Source organism: Lissotriton helveticus, chromosome 3_1 (assembly GCF_964261635.1).
Source record: "Lissotriton helveticus chromosome 3_1, aLisHel1.1, whole genome shotgun sequence".
NCBI lineage: Eukaryota > Metazoa > Chordata > Amphibia > Caudata > Salamandridae > Lissotriton > Lissotriton helveticus.
Window position 1 is genome coordinate 1,740,599,161 of NC_136061.1, and position 16,776 is coordinate 1,740,615,936.

Sequence of the window (16,776 nt, forward strand, 5' to 3'; positions counted from 1 at the left end):
TTTGTTGCACTCCACACCACCCCAGGTCAGACATGGCTATATGCAAATCAGCCTTGACCCTGTGCCTCATGGGAACAGTCCAGCCCGAACTGCCAAGCCATGTCTTTCCCGGACCGGAATCTAGCATCCAAGGACCGGTTTCTGGCTATCAGCCTTCATCAGCCTGGATAGCTTGACTCCAGTGGTGTGGAGAGCATGGGACTCACGTCTGAGCATACCCATCCCACTCGGGGTGACAAATGCAAAAACAAGAATTGATGGACATAATGCAGAACAATGTCATACATTCACCCCAGTTCAGAGATCTGGGCCTAAATCCATCGTTTTTTTGCACTCCACACCACCCCAGGTCAGACATGGCTATATGCAAATCAGCCTTGACCCTGTGCCTCATGGGAACAGTCCAGCCCGAACTGCCAAGCCATGTCTTTCCCGGACCGGAATCAAGCCTCTAAGGACCGGTTTCTGGCTATCAGCCTGGATAGCTTGACTCCAGTGGTGTGGAGAGCATGGGACTCACGTCTGAGCATACCCATCCCACTCGGGGTGACAAATGCAAAAACAACAATTGATGGACAGAATGCAGAACAATGTCATACATTCACCCCAGTTCAGAGATCTGGGCCTAAATCCATCGTTTTTTTGCACTCCACACCACCCCAGTTCAGACATGGCTATATGCAAATCAGCCTTGACCCTGTGCCTCATGGGAACAGTCCAGCCCGAACTGCCAAGCCATGTCTTTCCTGGACCGGAATCTAGCATCCAAGGACCGGTTTCTGGCTATCAGCCTTTATTAGCCTGGATAGCTTGACTCCAGTGGTGTGGAGAGCATGGGACTCACGTCTGAGCATACCCATCCCACTCGGGGTGACAAATGCAAAAACAAGAATTGATGGACAGAATGCAGAACAATGTCATACATTCACCCCAGTTCAGAGATCTGGGCCTAAATCCATCATTTTTTTGCACTACACACCACCCCAGGTCAGACATGGCTATATGCAAATCAGCCTTGACCCTGTGCCTCATGGGAACAGTCCAGCCCGAACTGCCAAGCCATGTCTTTCCCGGACCGGAATCTAGCATCCAAGGACCGGTTTCTGGCTATCAGCCTTCATCAGCCTGGATAGCTTGACTCCAGTGGTGTGGAGAGCATGGGACTCACGTCTGAGCATACCCATCACACTCGGGGTGACGAATGCAAAAACAACAATTGATGGACAGAAGGCAGAACAATGTCATACATTCACCCCAGTTCAGAGAGCTGGGCCTAAATCCATCGTTTTTTTGCACTCCACACCACCCCAGGTCAGACATGGCTATATGCAAATCAGCCTTGATCCTGTGCCTCATGGGAACAGTCCAGCCCGAACTGCCAAGCCATGTCTTTCCCGGACCGGAATCTAGCATCCAAGGACCGGTTTCTGGCTATCAGCCTTCATTAGCCTGGATAGCTTGACTCCAGTGGTGTGGAGAGCATGGGACTCACGTCTGAGCATACCCATCCCACTCGGGTGACAAATGCAAAAACAAGAATTGATGGACAGAATGCAGAACAATGTCATACATTCACCCCAGTTCAGAGATCTGGGCCTAAATCCATCGTTTTTTTGCACTCCACACCACCCCAGTTTAGACATGGCTATATGCAAATCAGCCTTGACCCTGTGCCTCATGGGAACAGTCCAGCCCGAACTGCCAAGCCATGTCTTTCCCGGACCAGAATCTAGCATCCAAGGACCGGTTTGTGGCTATCAGCCTTCATCAGCCTGAATAGCTTGACTCCAGTGGTGTGGAGAGCATGGGACTCACGTCTGAGTATACCCATCCCACTCGGGGTGACAAATGCAAAAACAAGAATTGATGGACAGAATGCAGAACAATGTCATACATTCACCCCAGTTCAGAGATCTGGGCCTAAATCCATTGTTTTTTTGCACTCCACACCACCCCAGGTCAGACATGGCTATATGCAAATCAGCCTTGACCCTGTGCCTCATGGGAACAGTCCAGCTCGAACTGCCAAGCCATGTCATTCCCGGACCGGAATCAAGCATCCAAGGACCGGTTTCTGGCTATCAGCCTTCATCAGCCTTGGATAGCTTGACTCCAGTGGTGTGGAGAGCATGGGACTCACGTCTGAGCATACCCATCCCACTCGGGGTGACAAATGCAAAAACAAGAATTGATGGACAGAATGCAGAACAATGTCATACATTCACCCCAGTTCAGATATCTGGGCCTAAATCCATCGTTTTTTTGCACTCCACACCACCCCAGGTCAGACATGGCTATATGCAAATCAGCCTTGACCCTGTGCCTCATGGGAACAGTCCAGCCCGAACTGCCAAGCCATGTCTTTCCCGGACCGGAATCACGCATCCAAGGACCGGTTTCTGGCTATCAGCCTTCATCAGCCTGGATAGCTTGACTCCAGTGGTGTGGAGAGCATGGGACTCACGTCTGAGCATACCCATCCCACTCGGGGTGACAAATGCAAAAACAAGAATTGATGGACAGAATGCAGAACAATGTCATACATTCACCCCAGTTCGGAGATCTGGGCCAAAATCCATCGTTTTTTTGCCCTCCACACCACCCCAGGTCAGACATGGCTATATGCAAATCAGCCTTGACCCTGTGCCTCATGGGAACAGTCCAGCCCGAACTGCCAAGCCATGTCTTTCCCGGACAGGAATCTAGCATCAAAGGACCATTTCTGGCTATCAGCCTTCATCAGCCTGGATAGCTTGACTCCAGTGGTGTGGAGAGCATGGGACTCACGTCTGAGCATACACATCCCACTCGGGGTGACAAATGCAAAAACAAGAATTGATGGACAGAATGCAGAACAATGTCATACATTCACCCCAGTTCAGAGATCTGGGCCTAAATCCATCGTTTTTTTTGCACTCCACACCACCCCAGGTCAGACATGGCTATATGCAAATCAGCCTTGACCCTGTGCCTCATGGGAACAGTCCAGCCCGAACTGCCAAGCCATGTCTTTCCCGGACCGGAATCAAGCATCTAAGGACCGGTTTCTGGCTATCAGCCTGGATAGCTTGACTCCAGTGGTGTGGAGAGCATGGGACTCACGTCTGAGCATACCCATCCCACTCGGGGTGACAAATGCAAAAACAACAATTGATGGACAGAATGCAGAACAATGTCATACATTCACCCCAGTTCAGAGATCTGGGCCTAAATCCATCGTTTTTTTGCACTCCACACCACCCCAGTTCAGACATGGCTATATGCAAATCAGCCTTGACCCTGTGCCTCATGGGAACAGTCCAGCCCGAACTGCCAAGCCATGTCTTTCCTGGACAGGAATCTAGCATCCAAGGACCGGTTTCTGGCTATCAGCCTTTATTAGCCTGGATAGCTTGACTCCAGTGGTGTGGAGAGCATGGGACTCACGTCTGAGCATACCCATCCCACTCGGGGTGACAAATGCAAAAACAAGAATTGATGGACAGAATGCAGAACAATGTCATACATTCACCCCAGTTCAGAGATCTGGGCCTAAATCCATCATTTTTTTGCACTACACACCACCCCAGGTCAGACATGGCTATATGCAAATCAGCCTTGAACCTGTACCTCATGGGAACAGTCCAGCCCGAACTGCCAAGCCATGTCTTTCCCGGACCGGAATCTAGCATCCAAGGACCGGTTTCTGGCTATCAGCCTTCATCAGCCTGGATAGCTTGACTCCAGTGGTGTGGAGAGCATGGGACTCACGTCTGAGCATACCCATCCCACTCGGGGTGACAAATGCAAAAACAACAATTGATGGACAGAAGGCAGAACAATGTCATACATTCACCCCAGTTCAGAGATCTGGGCCTAAATCCATCGTTTTTTTGCACTCCACACCACCCCAGGTCAGACATGGCTATATGCAAATCAGCCTTGACCCTGTGCCTCATGGGAACAGTCCAGCCCGAACTGCCAAGCCATATCTTTCCCGGACCGGAATCTAGCATCCAAGGACCGGTTTCTGGCTATCAGCCTTCATCAGCCTGGATAGCTTGACTCCAGTGGTGTGGAGAGCATGGGACTCACGTCTGAGCATACCCATCCCACTCGGGGTGACAAATGCAAAAACAAGAATTGATGGACAGAATGCAGAACAATGTCATACATTCACCCCAGTTCAGCGATCTGGGCCTAAATCCATCGTTTTTTTGCACTCCACACCACCCCAGCTCAGACATGGCTATATGCAAATCAGCCTTGACCCTGTGCCTCATGGGAACAGTCCAGCTCGAACTGCCAAGCCATGTCTTTCCCGGACCGGAATCAAGCATCCAAGGACCGGTTTCTGGCTATCAGCCTTCATCAGCCTTGGATAGCTTGACTCCAGTGGTGTGGAGAGCATGGGACTCACGTCTGAGCATACCCATCACACTCGGAGTGACAAATGCAAAAACAACAATTGATGGACTGAATGCAGAACAATGTCATACATTCACCCCAGTTCAGAGATCTGGGCCTAAATCCATCGTTTTTTTGCACTCCACACCACCCCAGGTCAGACATGGCTATATGCAAATCAGCCTTGACCCTGTGCCTCATGGGAACAGTCCAGCCCGAACTGCCAAGCCATGTCTTTCCCGGACCGGAATCAAGCATCCAAGGACCGGTTTCTGGCTATCAGCCTTCATCAGCCTGGATAGCTTGACTCCAGTGGTGTGGAGAGCATGGGACTCACGTCTGAGCATACCCATCCCACTCGGGGTGACAAATGCAAAAACAAGAATTGATGGACAGAATGCAGAACAATGTCATACATTCACCCCAGTTCGGAGATCTGGGCCTAAATCCATCGTTTTTTTGCACTCCACACCACCCCAGGTCAGACATGGCTATATGCAAATCAGCCTTGACCCTGTGCCTCATGGGAACAGTCCAGCCCGAACTGCCAAGCCATGTCTTTCCCGGACAGGAATCTAGCATCCAAGGACCGGTTTCTGGCTATCAGCCTTCATCAGCCTGGATAGGTTGACTCCAGTGGTGTGGAGAGCATGGGACTCACGTCTGAGCATACACATCCCACTCGGGGTGACAAATGCAAAAACAAGAATTGATGGACAGAATGCAGAACAATGTCATACATTCACCCCAGTTCAGAGATCTGGGCCTAAATCCATCGTTTATTTTGCACTCCACACCACCCCAGGTCAGACATGGCTATATGCAAATCAGCCTTGACCCTGTGCCTCATGGGAACAGTCCAGCCCGAACTGCCAAGCCATGTCTTTCCCGGACCGGAATCAAGCATCTAAGGACCTCTTTCTGGCTATCAGCCTGGATAGCTTGACTCCAGTGGTGTGGAGAGCATGGGACTCACGTCTGAGCATACCCATCCCACTCGGGGTGACAAATGCAAAAACAACTATCGATGGACAGAATGCAGAACAATGTCATACATTCACCCCAGTTCAGAGATCTGGGCCTAAATCCATCGTTTTTTTGCACTCCACACCACCCCAGTTCAGACATGGCTATATGCAAATCAGCCTTGACCCTGTGCCTCATGGGAACAGTCCAGCCCGAACTGCCAAGCCATGTCTTTCCTGGACAGGAATCTAGCATCCAAGGACCGGTTTCTGGCTATCAGCCTTTATTAGCCTGGATAGCTTGACTCCAGTGGTGTGGAGAGCATGGGACTCACGTCTGAGCATACCCATCCCACTCGGGGTGACAAATGCAAAAACAAGAATTGATGGACAGAATGCAGAACAATGTCATACATTCACCCCAGTTCAGAGATCTGGGCCTAAATCCATCATTTTTTTGCACTACACACCACCCCAGGTCAGACATGGCTATATGCAAATCAGCCTTGACCCTGTACCTCATGGGAACAGTCCAGCCCGAACTGCCAAGCCATGTCTTTCCCGGACCGGAATCTAGCATCCAAGGACCGGTTTCTGGCTATCAGCCTTCATCAGCCTGGATAGCTTGACTCCAGTGGTGTGGAGAGCATGGGACTCACGTCTGAGCATACCCATCCCACTCGGGGTGACAAATGCAAAAACAACAATTGATGGACAGAAGGCAGAACAATGTCATACATTCACCCCAGTTCAGAGATCTGGGCCTAAATCCATCGTTTTTTTGCACTCCACACCACCCCAGGTCAGACATGGCTATATGCAAATCAGCCTTGACCCTGTGCCTCATGGGAACAGTCCAGCCCGAACTGCCAAGCCATGTCTTTCCCGGACCGGAATCTAGCATCCAAGGACCGGTTTCTGGCTATCAGCCTTCATCAGCCTGGATAGCTTGACTCCAGTGGTGTGGAGAGCATGGGACTCACGTCTGAGCATACCCATCCCACTCGGGGTGACAAATGCAAAAACAAGAATTGATGGACAGAATGCGGAACAATGTCATACATTCACCCCAGTTCAGAGATCTGGGCCTAAATCCATCGTTTTTTTGCACTCCACACCACCCCAGGTCAGACATGGCTATATGCAAATCAGCCTTGACCCTGTGCCTCATGGGAACAGTCCAGCCCGAACTGCCAAGCCATGTCTTTCCCGGACCGGAATGTAGCATCCAAGGACCGGTTTCTGGCTATCAGCCTTCATCAGCCTGGATAGCTTGACTCCAGTGGTGTGGAGAGCATGGGACTCACGTCTGAGCATACCCATCCCACTAGGGGTGACAAATGCAAAAACAAGAATTGATGGACAGAATGCAGAACAATGTCATACATTCACCCCAGTTCAGAGATCTGGGCCTAAATCCATCGTTTTTTTGCACTCCACACCACCCCAGGTCAGACATGGCTATATGCAAATCAGCCTTGACCCTGTGCCTCATGGGAACAGTCCAGCCCGAACTGCCAAGCCATGTCTTTCCCGGACCGGAATCAAGCATCCAAGGACCGGTTTCTGGCTATCAGCCTTCATCAGCCTGGATAGCTTGACTCCAGTGGTGTGGAGAGCATGGGACTCACGTCTGAGCATACCCATCCCACTCGGGGTGACAAATGCAAAAACAACAATTGATGGACAGAAGGCAGAACAATGTCATACATTCACCCCAGTTCAGAGATCTGGGCCTAAATCCATCGTTTTTTTGCACTCCACACCACCCCAGTTCAGACATGGCTATATGCAAATCAGCCTTGACCCTGTGCCTCATGGGAACAGTCCAGCCCGAACTGCCAAGCCATGTCTTTCCTGGACCGGAATCTAGCATCCAAGGACCGGTTTCTGGCTATCAGCCTTTATTAGCCTGGATAGCTTGACTCCAGTGGTGTGGAGAGCATGGGACTCACGTCTGAGCATACCCATCCCACTCGGGGTGACAAATGCAAAAACAAGAATTGATGGACAGAATGCAGAACAATGTCATACATTCACCCCAGTTCAGAGATCTGGGCCTAAATCCATCATTTTTTTGCACTACACACCACCCCAGGTCAGACATGGCTATATGCAAATCAGCCTTGACCCTGTGCCTCATGGGAACAGTCCAGCCCGAACTGCCAAGCCATGTCTTTCCCGGACCGGAATCTAGCATCCAAGGACCGGTTTCTGGCTATCAGCCTTCATCAGCCTGGATAGCTTGACTCCAGTGGTGTGGAGAGCATGGGACTCACGTCTGAGCATACCCATCCCACTCGGAGTGACAAATGCAAAAACAACAATTGATGGACTGAATGCAGAACAATGTCATACATTCACCCCAGTTCAGAGATCTGGGCCTAAATCCATCGTTTTTTTGCACTCCACACCACCCCAGGTCAGACATGGCTATATGCAAATCAGCCTTGACCCTGTGCCTCATGAGAACAGTCCAGCCTGAACTGCCAAGCCATGTCTTTCCCGGACCTGAATCAAGCATCCAAGGACCGGTTTCTGGCTATCAGCCTTCATCAGCCTGGATAGCTTGACTCCAGTGGTGTGGAGAGCATGGGACTCACGTCTGAGCTTACCCATCCCCCTCGGGGTGACAAATGCAAAAACAAGAATTGATGGACAGAATGCAGAACAATGTCATACATTCACCCCAGTTCAGAGATCTGGGCCTAAATCCATCGTTTTTTTGCACTCCACACCACCCCAGGTCAGACATGGCTATATGCAAATCAGCCTTGACCCTGTGCCTCATGGGAACAGTCCAGCCCGAACTGCCAAGCCATGTCTTTCCCGGACCGGAATCTAGCATCCAAGGACCGGTTTCTGGCTATCAGCCTTCATCAGCCTGGATAGCTTGACTCCAGTGGTGTGGAGAGCATGGGACTCACGTCTGAGCATACCCATCCCACTCGGGGTGACAAATGCAAAAACAAGAATTGATGGACAGAATGCAGAACAATGTCTTACATTCACCCCAGTTCAGAGATCTGGGCCTAAATCCATCATTTTTTTGCACTGCACACCACCCCAGGTCAGACATGGCTATATGCAAATCAGCCTTGACCCTGTGCCTCATGGGAACAGTCCAGCCCGAACTGCCAAGCCATGTCTTTCCCGGACCGGAATCTAGCATCCAAGGACCGGTTTCTGGCTATCAGCTTTCATCAGCCTGGATAGCTTGACTCCAGTGGTGTGGAGAGCATGGGACTCACGTGTTAGCATACCCATCCCACTCAGGGTGACAAATGCAAAAACAAGAATTGATGGACAGAATGCAGAACAATGTCATACATTCACCCCAGTTCAGAGATCTGGGCCTAAATCCATCGTTTTCTTGCACTCCACACCACCCCAGGTCAGACATGGCTATATGCAAATCAGCCTTGACCCTGTGCCTCATGGGAACAGTCCAGCCCGAACTGCCAATCCATGTCTTTCCCAGACCGGAATCAAGCATCCAAGGACCGGTTTCTGGCTATCAGCCTTCATCAGCCTGGATAGCTTGACTCCAGTGGTGTGGAGAGCATGGGACTCACGTCTGAGCATACCCATCCCACTCGGGGTGACAAATGCAAAAACAACAATTGATGGACAGAATGCAGAACAATGTCATACATTCACCCCAGTTCAGAGATCTGGGCCTAAATCCATCGTTTTTTTGCACTCCACACCACCCCAGGTCAGACATGGCTATATGCAAATCAGCCTTGACCCTGTGCCTCATGGGAACAGTCCCGCTCGAACTGCCAAGCCATGTCTTTCCCGGACCGGAATCAAGCATCCAAGGACCGGTTTCTGGCTATCAGCCTTCATCAGCCTGGATAGCTTGACTCCAGTGGTGTGGAGAGCATGGGACTCACGTCTTAGCATACCCATCCCACTCGGGGTGACAAATGCAAAAACAACAATTGATGGACTGAATGCAGAACAATGTCAAACATTCACCCCAGTTCAGAGATCTGGGCCTAAATCCATCGTTTTTTTGCACTCCACACCACCCCAGGTCAGACATGGCTATATGCAAATCAGCCTTGACCCTGTGCCTCATGGGAACAGTCCAGCCCGAACTGCCAAGCCATGTCTTTCCCGGACCGGAATCAAGCATCCAAAGACCGGTTTCTGGCTATCAGCTTTCATCAGCCTGGATAGCTTGACTCCAGTGGTGTGGAGAGCATGGGACTCACGTCTGAGCATACCCATCCCACTCGGGGTGACAAATGCAAAAACAACAATTGATGGACAGAATATAGAACAATGTCATACATTCACCCCAGTTCAGAGATCTGGGCCTAAATCCATCGTTTTTTGCACTCCACACCACCCCAGGTCAGACATGGCTATATGCAAATCAGCCTTGACCCTGTGCCTCATGGGAACAGTCCAGCCCGAACTGCCAAGCCATGTCTTTCCCGGACTGCAATCAAGCATCCAAGGACCGGTTTCTGGCTATCAGCCTTCATCAGCCTGGATAGCTTGACTCCAGTGGTGTGGAGAGCATGGGACTCACGTCTGAGCATACCCATCCCACTCGGGGTGACAAATGCAAAAACAACAATTGATGGACAGAAGGCAGAACAATGTCATACATTCACCCCAGTTCAGAGATCTGGGCCTAAATCCATCGTTTTTTTGAACTCCACACCACCCCAGGTCAGACATGGCTATATGCAAATCAGCCTTGGCCCTGTGCCTCATGGGAACAGTCCAGCCCGAACTGCCAAGCCATGTCTTTCCCGGACCGGAATCTAGCATCCAAGGACCGGTTTCTGGCTATCAGCCTTCATTAGCCTGTATAGTTTGACTCCAGTGGTGTGGAGAGCAAGGGACTCACGTCTGAGCATACCCATCCCACTCGGGTGACAAATGCAAAAACAAGAATTGATGGACAGAATGCAGAACAATGTCATACAATCACCCCAGTTCAGAGATCTGGGCCTAAATCCATCATTTTTTTGCACTACACACCACCCCAGGTCAGACATGGCTATATGCAAATCAGCCTTGACCCTGTGCCTCATGGGAACAGTCCAGCCCGAACTGCCAAGCCATGTCTTTCCCGGACCGGAATCTAGCATCCAAGGACCGGTTTCTGGCTATCAGCCTTCATCAGCCTGAATAGCTTGACTCCAGTGGTGTGGAGAGCATGGGACTCACGTCTGAGCATACCCATCCCACTCGGGGTGACAAATGCAAAAACAAGAATTGATGGACAGAATGCAGAACAATGTCATACATTCACCCCAGTTCAGAGATCTGGGCCTAAATCCATTGTTTTTTTGCACTCCACACAACCCCAGGTCAGACATGGCTATATGCAAATCAGCCTTGACCCTGTGCCTCAAGGGAACAGTCCAGCTCGAACTGCCAAGCCATGTCTTTCCCGGACCGGAATCAAGCATCCAAGGACCGGTTTCTGGCTATCAGCCTTCATCAGCCTTGGATAGCTTGACTCCAGTGGTGTGGAGAGCATGGGACTCACGTCTGAGCATACCCATCCCACTCGGGGTGACAAATGCAAAAACAAGAATTGATGGACAGAATGCAGAACAATGTCATACATTCACCCCAGTTCAGAGATCTGGGCCTAAATCCATCGTTTTTTTTGCACTCCACACCACCCCAGGTCAGACATGGCTTTATGCAAATCAGCCTTGACCCTGTGCCTCATGGGAACAGTCCAGCCCGAACTGCCAAGCCATGTCTTTCCCGGACCTGAATCAAGCATCCAAGGACCGGTTTCTGGCTATCAGCCTTCATCAGCCTGGATAGCTTGACTCCAGTGGTGTGGAGAGCATGGGACTCACGTCTGAGCATACCCATCCCACTCGGGGTGACAAATGCAAAAACAAGAATTGATGGACAGAATGCAGAACAATGTCATACATTCACCCCAGTTCAGAGATCTGGGCCTAAATCCATCGTTTTTTTGCACTACACACCACCCCAGGTCAGACATGGCTATATGCAAATCAGCCTTGACCCTGTGCCTCATGGGAACAGTCCAGCCCGAACTGCCAAGCCATGTCTTTCCCGGACCGGAATCTAGCATCCAAGGACCGTTTTCTGGCTATCAGCCTTCATCAGCCTGGATAGCTTGACTCCAGTGGTGTGGAGAGCATGGGACTCACGTCTGAGCATACCCATCCCACTCGGGGTGACAAATGCAAAAACAAGAATTGATGGACAGAATGCGGAACAATGTCATACATTCACCCCAGTTCAGAGATCTGGGCCTAAATCCATCGTTTTTTTGCACTCCACACCACCCCAGGTCAGACATGGCTATATGCAAATCAGCCTTGACCCTGTGCCTCATGGGAACAGTCCAGCCCGAACTGCCAAGCCATGTCTTTCCCGGACCGGAATGTAGCATCCAAGGACCGGTTTCTGGCTATCAGCCTTCATCAGCCTGGATAGCTTGACTCCAGTGGTGTGGAGAGCATGGGACTCACGTCTGAGCATACCCATCCCACTAGGGGTGACAAATGCAAAAACAAGAATTGATGGACAGAATGCAGAACAATGTCATACATTCACCCCAGTTCAGAGATCTGGGCCTAAATCCATCGTTTTTTTGCACTCCACACCACCCCAGGTCAGACATGGCTATATGCAAATCAGCCTTGACCCTGTGCCTCATGGGAACAGTCCAGCCCGAACTGCCAAGCCATGTCTTTCCCGGACCGGAATCAAGCATCCAAGGACCGGTTTCTGGCTATCAGCCTTCATCAGCCTGGATAGCTTGACTCCAGTGGTGTGGAGAGCATGGGACTCACGTCTGAGCATACCCATCCCACTCGGGGTGACAAATGCAAAAACAACAATTGATGGACAGAAGGCAGAACAATGTCATACATTCACCCCAGTTCAGAGATCTGGGCCTAAATCCATCGTTTTTTTGCACTCCACACCACCCCAGGTCAGACATGGCTATATGCAAATCAGCCTTGACCCTGTGCCTCATGGGAACAGTCCAGCCCGAACTGCCAAGCCATGTCTTTCCCGGACCGGAATGTAGCATCCAAGGACCGGTTTCTGGCTATCAGCCTTCATCAGCCTGGATAGCTTGACTCCAGTGGTGTGGAGAGCATGGGACTCACGTCTGAGCATACCCATCCCACTAGGGGTGACAAATGCAAAAACAAGAATTGATGGACAGAATGCAGAACAATGTCATACATTCACCCCAGTTCAGAGATCTGGGCCTAAATCCATCGTTTTTTTGCACTCCACACCACCCCAGGTCAGACATGGCTATATGCAAATCAGCCTTGACCCTGTGCCTCATGGGAACAGTCCAGCCCGAACTGCCAAGCCATGTCTTTCCCGGACCGGAATCAAGCATCCAAGGACCGGTTTCTGGCTATCAGCCTTCATCAGCCTGGATAGCTTGACTCCAGTGGTGTGGAGAGCATGGGACTCACGTCTGAGCATACCCATCCCACTCGGGGTGACAAATGCAAAAACAACAATTGATGGACAGAAGGCAGAACAATGTCATACATTCACCCCAGTTCAGAGATCTGGGCCTAAATCCATTGTTTTTTTGCACTCCACACCACCCCAGTTCAGACATGGCTATATGCAAATCAGCCTTGACCCTGTGCCTCATGGGAACAGTCCAGCCCGAACTGCCAAGCCATGTCTTTCCTGGACCGGAATCTAGCATCCAAGGACCGGTTTCTGGCTATCAGCCTTTATTAGCCTGGATAGCTTGACTCCAGTGGTGTGGAGAGCATGGGACTCACGTCTGAGCATACCCATCCCACTCGGGGTGACAAATGCAAAAACAAGAATTGATGGACAGAATGCAGAACAATGTCATACATTCACCCCAGTTCAGAGATCTGGGCCTAAATCCATCATTTTTTTGCACTACACACCACCCCAGGTCAGACATGGCTATATGCAAATCAGCCTTGACCCTGTGCCTCATGGGAACAGTCCAGCCCGAACTGCCAAGCCATGTCTTTCCCGGACCGGAATCTAGCATCCAAGGACCGGTTTCTGGCTATCAGCCTTCATCAGCCTGGATAGCTTGACTCCAGTGGTGTGGAGAGCATGGGACTCACGTCTGAGCATACCCATCCCACTCGGAGTGACAAATGCAAAAACAACAATTGATGGACTGAATGCAGAACAATGTCATACATTCACCCCAGTTCAGAGATCTGGGCCTAAATCCATCGTTTTTTTGCACTCCACACCACCCCAGGTCAGACATGGCTATATGCAAATCAGCCTTGACCCTGTGCCTCATGGGAACAGTCCAGCCTGAACTGCCAAGCCATGTCTTTCCCGGACCTGAATCAAGCATCCAAGGACCGGTTTCTGGCTATCAGCCTTCATCAGCCTGGATAGCTTGACTCCAGTGGTGTGGAGAGCATGGGACTCACGTCTGAGCTTACCCATCCCACTCGGGGTGACAAATGCAAAAACAAGAATTGATGGACAGAATGCAGAACAATGTCATACATTCACCCCAGTTCAGAGATCTGGGCCTAAATCCATCGTTTTTTTGCACTCCACACCACCCCAGGTCAGACATGGCTATATGCAAATCAGCCTTGACCCTGTGCCTCATGGGAACAGTCCAGCCCGAACTGCCAAGCCATGTCTTTCCCGGACCGGAATCTAGCATCCAAGGACCGGTTTCTGGCTATCAGCCTTCATCAGCCTGGATAGCTTGACTCCAGTGGTGTGGAGAGCATGGGACTCACGTCTGAGCATACCCATCCCACTCGGGGTGACAAATGCAAAAACAAGAATTGATGGACAGAATGCAGAACAATGTCTTACATTCACCCCAGTTCAGAGATCTGGGCCTAAATCCATCATTTTTTTGCACTGCACACCACCCCAGGTCAGACATGGCTATATGCAAATCAGCCTTGACCCTGTGCCTCATGGGAACAGTCCAGCCCGAACTGCCAAGCCATGTCTTTCCCGGACCGGAATCTAGCATCCAAGGACCGGTTTCTGGCTATCAGCTTTCATAAGCCTGGATAGCTTGACTCCAGTGGTGTGGAGAGCATGGGACTCACGTGTTAGCATACCCATCCCACTCAGGGTGACAAATGCAAAAACAAGAATTGATGGACAGAATGCAGAACAATGTCATACATTCACCCCAGTTCAGAGATCTGGGCCTAAATCCATCGTTTTTTTGCACTCCACACCACCCCAGGTCAGACATGGCTATATGCAAATCAGCCTTGACCCTGTGCCTCATGGGAACAGTCCAGCTCGAACTGCCAAGCCATGTCTTTCCCGGACCGGAATCAAGCATCCAAGGACCGGTTTCTGGCTATCAGCCTTCATCAGCCTGGATAGCTTGACTCCAGTGGTGTGGAGAGCATGGGACTCACGTCTTAGCATACCCATCCCACTCGGGGTGACAAATGCAAAAACAACAATTGATGGACTGAATGCAGAACAATGTCATACATTCACCCCAATTCAGAGATCTGGGCCTAAATCCATCGTTTTTTTGCACTCCACACCACCCCAGGTCAGACATGGCTATATGCAAATCAGCCTTGACCCTGTGCCTCATGGGAACAGTCCAGCCCGAACTGCCAAGCCATGTCTTTCCCGGACCGGAATCAAGCATCCAAAGACCGGTTTCTGGCTATCAGCCTTCATCAGCCTGGATAGCTTGACTCCAGTGGTGTGGAGAGCATGGGACTCACGTCTGAGCATACCCATCCCACTCGGGGTGACAAATGCAAAAACAACAATTGATGGACAGAATGTAGAACAATGTCATACATTCACCCCAGTTCAGAGATCTGGGCCTAAATCCATCGTTTTTTGCACTCCACACCACCCCAGGTCAGACATGGCTATATGCAAATCAGCCTTGACCCTGTGCCTCATGGGAACAGTCCAGCCCGAACTGCCAAGCCATGTCTTTCCCGGACTGCAATCAAGCATCCAAGGACCGGTTTCTGGCTATCAGCCTTCATCAGCCTGGATAGCTTGACTCCAGTGGTGTGGAGAGCATGGGACTCACGTCTGAGCATACCCATCCCACTCGGGGTGACAAATGCAAAAACAACAATTGATGGACAGAAGGCAGAACAATGTCATACATTCACCCCAGTTCAGAGATCTGGGCCTAAATCCATCGTTTTTTTGAACTCCACACCACCCCAGGTCAGACATGGCTATATGCAAATCAGCCTTGGCCCTGTGCCTCATGGGAACAGTCCAGCCCGAACTGCCAAGCCATGTCTTTCCCGGACCGGAATCTAGCATCCAAGGACCGGTTTCTGGCTATCAGCCTTCATTAGCCTGTATAGCTTGACTCCAGTGGTGTGGAGAGCAAGGGACTCACGTCTGAGCATACCCATCCCACTCGGGTGACAAATGCAAAAACAAGAATTGATGGACAGAATGCAGAACAATGTCATACAATCACCCCAGTTCAGAGATCTGGGCCTAAATCCATCATTTTTTTGCACTACACACCACCCCAGGTCAGACATGGCTATATGCAAATCAGCCTTGACCCTGTGCCTCATGGGAACAGTCCAGCCCGAACTGCCAAGCCATGTCTTTCCCGGACCGGAATCTAGCATCCAAGGACCGGTTTCTGGCTATCAGCCTTCATCAGCCTGAATAGCTTGACTCCAGTGGTGTGGAGAGCATGGGACTCACGTCTGAGCATACCCATCCCACTCGGGGTGACAAATGCAAAAACAAGAATTGATGGACAGAATGCAGAACAATGTCATACATTCACCCCAGTTCAGAGATCTGGGCCTAAATCCATTGTTTTTTTGCACTCCACACAACCCCAGGTCAGACATGGCTATATGCAAATCAGCCTTGACCCTGTGCCTCAAGGGAACAGTCCAGCTCGAACTGCCAAGCCATGTCTTTCCCGGACCGGAATCAAGCATCCAAGGACCGGTTTCTGGCTATCAGCCTTCATCAGCCTGGATAGCTTGACTCCAGTGGTGTGGAGAGCATGGGACTCACGTCTGAGCATACCCATCCCACTCGGAGTGACAAATGCAAAAACAACAATTGATGGACTGAATGCAGAACAATGTCATACATTCACCCCAGTTCAGAGATCTGGGCCTAAATCCATCGTTTTTTTGCACTCCACACCACCCGAGGTCAGACATGGCTATATGCAAATCAGCCTTGACCCTGTGCCTCATGGGAACAGTCCAGCCTGAACTGCCAAGCCATGTCTTTCCCGGACCTGAATCAAGCATCCAAGGACCGGTTTCTGGCTATCAGCCTTCATCAGCCTGGATAGCTTGACTCCAGTGGTGTGGAGAGCATGGGACTCACGTCTGAGCTTACCCATCCCACTCGGGGTGACAAATGCAAAAACAAGAATTGATGGACAGAATGCAGAACAATGTCA